The following is a 9,966-nucleotide window of genomic DNA, read 5'->3' as shown; positions in this document are numbered from 1 at the left end:
CAATGGGGACAATCATCATTTATAAGGCAACTTTGAGGGACAAAATTGATGATGATAATGAACTGAGGGCAACATTTGTTTTGCTTAGGTATCCTCGGAATGGAAGGACTTGACTATTTCAGAATCATAATTAAAAGGCAACAGGCAACAAGAGAGGTTACCCCAAAGGTGTGTGTGTGTGGCACAATCAAGTGATTCAGTTCGGATATTTTATCTTATAATTTTGGCAAACTAAATTTATTAGCAGGCTTGTCACTCCCTAGATTACTAACCACGCAGTTAATATAAGCAAAATTAAAGGAAAAAATTAAAAGTCCTACGCTATTACAAGGCTTCGGGGAGGGGGAATTACAAACCAAAAACCAGGGAAAAGGGAAAAGGCAGAAATTGTAAACCTACAACTATTACAAAGCTTTGGAGCAGTTACATAATAGAGCAAGAATTGGGCGCGAAAATAACCTAATTAACTATTACAAGCCACAAGGGAAAACCACAAAATAAGACAGAATAATTGCAAGGAAAATTAAAAGGCAAAATAAAAGGTTTTTTGAAATCAAGGCTAACTGCCCCTGTTCAATCTTCTTAAATCCGAGGATGTAGAGTGGTTTGTGTGCCAGTCGGAATCTGAAGATGGAAGGGGATTGAACACTAGAATACCAAGAAATTTGCCTTTGCAGATGCAGGGACTTTTAACGGGGATGGGCTTACGGATGCCATCAGGATGTTGACAGGAAGTTGTCTGAGATGGGCTCAAAGATGCCATCTAGGTGTTGACAGAGTATTGTCTAAAGCAGATGCATTTTAGACTGAGTCATATGCATTGATTGTGTCTTAAGGGGAGATTAATCAAAATGAAGTAATGTATTATAGAAGACTACCTGAAGAGGTTCCTGAATAGGATAAATCACTGACTGATGTAAAGGAGATTTAGGCTTTAAACAAAGCTTGGGAAGAAGTGTCTTGTAGAAGATTAACTGAGAAGCTCCTTGAAAGGACAATAGATGTCTTAGAAAAGATTGGATAAATGTGTTAAAGAATATTTCCTAAAAAGGTGGAGATATGTCTTAGAGAAGACTACCGAGAAATACTATGATATGTCTTGAACAAGACAAACCTAGAAAGGTATGACATATCTTAAACAAGACTGGCCTAGAAAGGCTCCTAGAAAGGCTCCTAGAAAGGATATGATACGTCTTAAACAAGACTGACCTAGAAAGGTTGATAAACGTCTTAGAAAAGACTACCTAGCAAGGTCAATAAACGTCTTAGAGAAGACTACCTAGAAAGGTTGATAAACGTCTTAGAAAAGACTACCTAGAAAGGTTGACAAACGTCTTATAAAAGACTACCTAGAAAGGTTCCTATAAAGGATGAGAAATTATTTGAATTATTTTTGGAGAAAATACCTTGAATGAAGCATCAGAATCGTATTTGTCTTGAATGAGTGTTAAGATTGAATAGTTGATACGATCGTCTTTGCACTGTACTTGGATGATAACGTTCTTTTGATTATGAAGTGACCTGAAAAGGAAAAATTAGTTGTATGCAATGTCATGATGCATGTATTGAGAGTCTTGAAATAAACGAGAGTACTGTATATTATGCATGTATTTATGAATGATACAGGGGTGGACTATATAGTCGAAGCATATTGATAACTCTTGTATAGTAACTGCTGGTTGAGAAAATAAATCTCTGTGTCGCTGGAGATGATGACAAGAGGATTGAGAATTCCTGTCTTCCATTTGAGGATATCCAACTGGGAGTTTTAGATTTTCGCTTGGGGGTGAAAGTAGCTTGAATGATCTGATCCTGATGTATCCTGGCTGGGGACAAGAGAGAAGAATAATCTTCTGATGTAGAATCTGATCGGGCTCATCTGTGAGTGTCAACATTTAATGGAGATACCGAGTTTGAATAAACCCTGTTGGAGAGAAGGATTGTGTCGGAGAACTGGAAGTGTCAGAGATATAGAATCTGTTGGGGAACCACGTCTTTGTTGGGAAGAGATTATTTGAAGATAACTTCTTGAGGATGACTATCTGGGGACATATTGTGAACATTGCTCTGTGGGGAAGATTCCCATAGATTTCAATTTTCCATTGCCCCATGTCTTTGAGTACTAGCTGTTGGGAAACACTTTTTAACCATATATGATCCTTCGCTTGTGGAAGTCTACCCGCCCTTGGATTTAGTAACCTGGTATGCTTGGTGTTTGAGATTACTGGAATTAGAACTTCTAAGGAGAGGCATATACTGACACCATCTGATGCTAGTAGCTAAACAACTCTTGGTGAGATTTGTGATTGATGCCACATGCCCTAAGTGATGGACTAGCCTTTTTGGTTGTTCAGCGTCTTTGAGAGAGTCTATGAATCGTGACCAGGTTGCCCCCGATAGATGGGATAATAATATGTCATGCCCCTTGTATATACAAGCTTTTAGCTGATTGAGTCATGCGTACGAGACGTCTCTGCAACTTCATCTGTCGGGAGGACTTTTAGTCATTAGTCGTACCCCATGCAGATTCTTCCTAATGTCAAAGATTTGAAATTATATGGGCAAAATTGTTTTATAATGTCACTCATAAAAATGCAATGCATATGCCTGTCTTGAAGTTCAAAAACGTTTTTAGTAAAACAAAAGATGTAAGAAAGCAATATTTGTAAAAACATGATATCAACTCAGGAGTTATGGTAAACCTTAAGGAGTCAGGATACCTTTGGTAACAGTACGCTTTCGAACTAACCATGCTTCAATTAGGACTTTCAAGGGTTGTAACGTGGCTTGATTCACGGGTTTAAGAAACAAAGGATAATGGATCAAAGTATATTTGTACCCATCCCAATCTTCGTGATGTTCTCAGCCCTATGCTCAACTACCTATGCGTTCGTGCTCCAAAAGACTTTGGGATTGTAATACTGACAGTTTGTGATGGTTCAAAAACCTGAAGTTTGTTTAAAAGGCAGTCATCTATTTCCCTTTCTTTTGTAATATATTTTTTTGTCAAGGGTTTGTAGTGACCCCCTTTTGACTTTCCTATCCCTAACTTTTGCCTGAACTGTTTATTTTGAGATTACAGTCAGCGGGATGTCTTAATTTTGTCTAAGTCTCCTTCATAGGTTTTGACTTAGCGGGATTAGCTTTTGATAGATGTTGACTACTTGACTTAATGATTACGGGGAACCATCACTGAGTTGTGTAAAAGAAACACAGGCATAACTGAGTCAACTGAGTAACTACCCTGCCCCGGATTATGATTAAGGGTTTTAAACTGTACAAGAAAGAAAACTCCTACGCCTTAGGCTCAAAGTGGTTGACTAGGGATTAACATCCTTATATCTCCAGTGTTTAGGAATTGAATCAATGCCTGTACATCGTCAGCACAGTCTGTTCAAAAGCATACTGTATGAGGTTGCAGTATCATTTTCGTCATCCTCCCTCAAAAGGCTTACAGCTTTAGCGAGAGTTGAATATCATAAAGAAAACCCAGTAAAAACAAAGTTTTAAAATAATGGTACGAAATAAGTCAAGACAAACATATGCAATGCATTAATGATTATTATAAAATAAATAGAGTCTGACATAAGACGAATGTTTAAACAAACGAGAAAGAAATTGCGAATGCAAATAAACTAATGATCTAAAAAGCCATCCGTTTAGATATCAATGCATTAGACTTTATGAAGCTCTTCTGGCTGGCCGAATTCAATAACTCCTTCATCAATCAAGTCTTGAATTTTATGTTTCAACGACCCACAATCTTTTGTATCATGACCAGGACTGTTTGAATGATAAGCACATCTCGCATGATGTTTGTACCCGGGAGCAGGATTTGCTGGAGCTGAGTATGGAGGCAGCAAAGTTATCAAGCTCTAATTGAGCAGATGTTGCAAAGCTTGAGACAATGGAATGTGCAGTGGAGTAAATGACCTCTTGGGTTTTGATTTCCAAGTACGTTGGCCACCTTGTTGCTTACGTTGATCTTTCTGTGGTTGTTGCGTTGGTGACTGACTAGAGACCAGGACAGCCCCAACAGTGTTGGATTCATTCTTTCTATCGTATGTCTTTTTTACAACACCAGAAGATGTAGCCGCTTGAGTTTTTCCGCTTCGGATACCACTTTCAACATGTTCCCCAGTCAATATGAGGTCAGTGAACCCATATGAAGAGCTTCCAAGTAGATGGATGTAGAAAGGACCCGTTTGTGTGCTCATGAACATGTCAACTAACTCTTGGTCAGCCAGGGGAGGTTGGACTCTTCCTGTCAGATCTCTCCATTTCTGAGCGTACTCCTTGAAGCTTTCATTAGAGCCCATAGACATGCTTTGTAGTTGCATGCAGGTTGGCGCAAGATCAGCATTGTATTGGTATTGCTTGTAGAAAGCAACAACCAAGTCTTCCCAAGTACGAATATTGGTACCCTCCAGTTGATAGTACCATTCAAGTTGTGTTCCACTCAGACTTTCTTGAAAGAAATGGATCCAGAGCTTCTTGTCAATAGTGTGAGGTTGAAGCTTCCTCACATAGGATTTCAAGTGCAGCTTGGGACAGGAAACTCCGTCATACTTAGCAAAGGTAGGAATCTTGAACTTTGGAGGAATGACAACCCCTGAGATGAGGCCTAACTCTTCAAAGTCCAGACCGGGTACTTTCTGAATCTCCATAGCTTTCATGCGCTCTTCCAGCATCTTGTATTTCTCATCAGGATATTCGTTCTAATAGTAGTATTCCTCATCTTTATCAGAGGGTTGGACAGAGTCATGATTACTTTTTGCATCTGTCTTGATGCTAGCATCGTCGTCCTGATCATTGTCATTGTCTTCAGGACTCTGGACTTCTTTAGCCTTCTTGAGTGGACCCTGAAATCTTCTTCCCATATTAAGGACACCCACAGATCTTCTGGACTTTTTCTCCTTCTTGGTTAGGAGTGCTTTCAACTCGTCTTGCCCCTTGGATAAGTTCAGGATCAGATCTTGAAACTGAGCATTCTGGGTTTGAAGGTCTTTGACTGATTGTTCGAGGTCCATTTATGCTGAAATAAACAGCGAGAGAAGATGAGAAACCTGTAGTGGAAACCTGTTATGCGATGTTTATGATATGAATATGCAATGTTTTCAAGGATCCTTAAGGAATTTAGTTTGTAGCTTTAGAAAAAGAGTTGATTGCATCTTCGTCTGAAGAATTTTCATTTTGGACGTCCTTCTATGAGAATCAAGCTCACCATGTCCAGTGGGTCATAGCCTCTGATTCGGGATACCTCTGAATTTGAAGGCGTATGGCTAGAGGAAAATAAATCCTCTTGCCCCTTGATAGGTACTATGTCTTTGAACCGGAAGGCATATGGCTAGAGGAAAATAAATCCTCTTGCCCCTAGAGAAGAAATTCAGTCCTTGATAGGAGCACTTGAAATCGCGCACCCTAAATCCTTAAGATCCTTGAAAGGGTTAGTCAATCATGCTATGTTATGATGTCATGATGTTATGCGAATGCAATGCATTAGGCAAAGCGTAAGGTAACAGGGACAAATGAGTCCTACAAACAATTCCTGCAAGGAAATAGAAGGGTTAGTAGCACACACAAGCAAGTCACACAAGTGTCCTTAGGTTTAGAGGCTTGCATGGGGTTTAACCAGGTGAGATACCCTTCCCCAAAGGTACTTCTACGGATAAAGAGATTTCAGCAACGGGTTCTACCAGTGACCTAGAATTGTCAGCCCCTTCTAAAGCACCCTCGAACATGGTACATGCATACCACGCAATGATACTCTAGGAAGAAACCTATCTGAGCTGTAGTATCGGGTCGCGACCATAACTTGGCATGCACCAAGAATAGCCCTCCCACTATGTTCCTAAAAGTTATGATGGGTTAAAGGCGACTAAAGGTCCTTGAGCTTCGACGCACCCAAAGATACATGCGTAAACCTCTCTCATGCAAAAGAGGTACACAATAACCAGTGGAGGCCTAACTCAAGCGCGAACTTCATATTGACCAATCCCAAGCATCCATAAGGGAGGTCTCCATGACTATGTCGCTCCTTACACCTTCCCTTTGCATAACCTACCCCCAGAACTCAATCTCTTTTCAAAGAAGGTCTTTCCTGTTCTTTTATGCCTTTCCTAATTGGATAAAATAAAAGTCGGTGGCGACTCTTGCTCACCGCAACATTGCTTGCGAAATGAATATAAAAGTCATTTCACCGTGTTACAGAACTGGAGACTCTGCTGGGGATTTATGAAAAGAGGGGTTACCTTTAAAGCTTAGGATCACTTAATGTTTGTTTTGCTTGCTTTATTTTTCAGGGTTGTTTCGGGAATTTTATTATTCTTCTTTTCTCTTTTCATTCCTTTTTTTATATATTATTATTTTTTTTATTTACTATTTTTTTTAATATCACGCTTTTACATCTCCTGTTTTAATGTTTTTCAAAAACTCAAGACAGACGTAGGCATTGCATCTCATGAACTCATTATTAAACATATTCTGCTACATAATTTCAAATGTTAGCAATAGAAAGAATTTGCACAGGGTATGACTAATGACTCAAAGTTATCCCGACCAACAAAGATTACTCCAAGAAGCAATGTCTTCTATGTATACAAGGGGCATGGCACGTTTTGCCCAATCAATTTGGGGCAATCAAGTCAAGATTCCAAGAATCTCTCAAAGATGCCAAAACAATCAGGGGCATGCATCCACGTAGATCTGAAGCTACTTCCCAATCAACAGGGGACATTGTCCTGGGCCTATGATTACTAGAGGCATGTCGCCCATAGTGCACATCTCATAAAGCCCTCGCGAGGCGAATCTTTCCAAAGTCCCTACTAGCAGGGGCAAATCTATGCAAGTTCGGTTTGACATCTTAATCAATACTCAGTGGTGTGTCCTAATCAATATAAGTCTAGTAATAGCTAGAGCTATAAATCACTGGGGGCAATATTCAAAGATTTCATGCCTTCCCACAAAGCCGGTTACACAGGATCATATCCCCAGCAGAGTCGCCAGTTCTGTAACACGGTGAATTGACTTTTATATTTATTTCGCAAGCAATGTTGCGGTGAGCAAGAGTCGCCACCGACTTTTATTTTATCCAATTAGGAAAGGCATAAAAGAACAGGAAATACCTTCTTTGAAAAGAGATTGAGTTCGGGGGGTAGGTTATGCAAAGGGAAGGTGTAAGCACCCTTTGCATCCATGGTTATCCATGGGCTCTTAGTTGCTTAGCTCACTTTTGTTTGAAATGTTTGATTTGTTTGAAAGGGTAGTGTGTGTTTAGAAAAAACACTTTTGTTTTGAAAATGTCTAAAAAGACAACATTAGAAAACGGGGTGCGAAAAGCGTTTGATTTGAATTGTTGTGAGCAAGCACTTAAGAGTAACCTACCCTAAGTTCACAAGGTCTTTCCTATTCTAAGACTTTCCTTGAGCGATAGTACTATCCATACCATATGAGGGTAGGTAGTCCTATACAATGGATGTGCGGGTCATCGAAGGGTCATCGAATCGTCATAGGGACTATCCATACCATAGAGAGGGTAGGAAGTCCTATGAGATGTGAATAGTCATTTAGGCAACCGGTTGAGATACCGTAGCAATCCGAAGGGACTATCATCATTTATCGAAGGCAACTCGAGGGACGAGATCATTTCATCGTAGGCAACTCAAAGGGACTATGATATTTATTCCGAAGGGACAATGATGATTTTAAATCGTAGGCAGCATGTGCTAAGGTATCCCTACACTTCGAGGGACTTGACTATTATTTTCCGAAAGGCAACCAAGAGGGGAAACCCTAAAGGTGAGTGCGTGCAAGTGTGTTGTATTCAGTTATTTATTCTTGGAATTAGTGAGCTAACGGTTGATTTTAAGTCTTTCCATACAATCCTATTAACCATGCATCTAAACATTTATATAACAATTTATATGGTGCGGAAAGTAAAGAGCAGAAATTAAAACTACGCTATTACAACAAAAACCATGCGACCTATACATTGATTTCTAGAATTTAAATAAATAAGTAAATAAATAACTAAATGACGAAACTCGAAGCAAGCATGCGACATTCATTGGAGTATGAGGTGAGAAGAGAATCGCGACGAAACTAAGGTCTAAAAGTTAGGAACCTAACTAATTCTAAATTAATCTAAATTGATTAAAATCTAATTAATTGTTGGCTAAAAAAACTAATTAACTAATTAAATTTATTATCTTGACTAAAAACCTAATTAACTAATTAATTAAAATAAGTTTTAAAAAAACTATGTCAAAAATCATTAAAAAACCTAGAACTAATGTTTTTTTTTAGTAACTAACCTAATTTATAAATTAAATTAAGGTCCTAATTAAAATTTATATTGACTAATTAAAAAAAACTAAATAATATAAAATAAATACCAAAAGACAACAATATAAGAAAAATAATTAAAAAAATAAATAATATAAGCGTTGGATCTGGTATGGCGAATCCCTGGGGGCACACCATGGAACACGTCTCCTGGGACCTTTAGATGAGCCTTCGTGATAATCTGATGGTGGATATTTAAGGGTACGTGATAAGCGCGTGTGGACCAGCACCATGGAACCTGTGAACTACATACATCAGAAATAATTGACAAAAAAAAGGGTTGGAGACCAGGCTCGAACCCCCGTTTTAATGATTACCAGAAACACGCCCTTGCCAAGTGTGCTGTGTGGATTAATTGAAACTGAAAGCAACCTGTGCAAATAAATATCAAAACATGTGACAATTGAGAAATTCAAAATTCAAACCAACTGGGTCCCCCATAGTCTTGGACAGCGAATCAAAAATGGAGAGAGATCTGTGAGGTTTGACCAGCGAATGGGGTGGCGTGAAACAGCCACGCGTGTGAGTCAAAATTCAAAGTTCCTATTCATCTTCTTCTTCTTTTCCTGCGGAATTCGCTATGGAATTTCCTGCGAATTTTGCTGCGAGTTTTTGTAGGGATTTCTGGAAGAATTCAAATCCTGCAAAATCAACGTCAAACAAAAGAACTAAACGCCCAGATCATATTAAAAAGAGGCCCTGATCACGAATATGATGTCCGTTTTGGCTGAAAGCTCATGGAAATATGAACCTGACGAGTGAGCTTCACCTTGCCCTAACAATGGTGATTCTTGTTGTATGCATTAAAGTTTCGTTTCAACTGTTCTAAGCTTGTCTAAATAACACCATGAACACATTAGAAGCATCATATCACGTTAAAACACAATAATACATGATGTACGAAATTTAAAAGTATGAATGCAAAGGATGAACATGGTATGCACGTTCAATACGTGAATGATCATTACCAAATACCTGGATTTAATATTTGGATGCTCAGGAATTGATTTGAATGGATGGTGGAGTCTGAAACTTGTTGTGGAATGAATTCTACTGTGCCCTAGCTTTGGAGTTTTCGGTGAGTCTTGTTAGGGTTTTTTTTAGGCAAGGATCTCGTTCCCTTGTGACTGAGTGAGGTTTAGAATATATAACATGTGTTTAGGGCAACATGTTTGGAAAGAATTACTTTCTTTGATTGAGAAAATATTTGATTTGAATTTTTCTTCAAAACTTTCTTTTTTGATTCAATTCTATTTTGTGCACTTCTTTCACGATTTTATGGCCCTTGGATGATGATTTGGATTTGAGTGAATGAATGAGAATGATTCATGGAATATTCTTTTATTTAATCATGATTTTATTTGAATTAAATTGATTTTAAATGAATAAAATCAAAAATAATTAAAATAAAACCATAAAATAAATGAAGATTGACTCATGGGCCTCTTGCAAGCTTGTTATCACGTGGGAAGTCCAAAATTAGAAGCCCATTACTTAAAACTTTGAATTTGGTTATTTAGGGTTCATGTACTTTTTCCAAATTTTCCCAACTTCTGACAGTCATAACTCACTCGAATTTTATCCTATGAAGGTGTTCTAGGACTTTTTGGAAAGCTTAAGATG

The sequence above is a fragment of the Vicia villosa genome, unplaced genomic scaffold, assembly GCF_029867415.1.
Source record: "Vicia villosa cultivar HV-30 ecotype Madison, WI unplaced genomic scaffold, Vvil1.0 ctg.001227F_1_1, whole genome shotgun sequence".
NCBI classification, from domain to species: domain Eukaryota; kingdom Viridiplantae; phylum Streptophyta; class Magnoliopsida; order Fabales; family Fabaceae; genus Vicia; species Vicia villosa.
The sequence above is the reverse complement of the archived record's forward strand: the minus strand, read 5'-3'. Positions refer to the sequence as shown.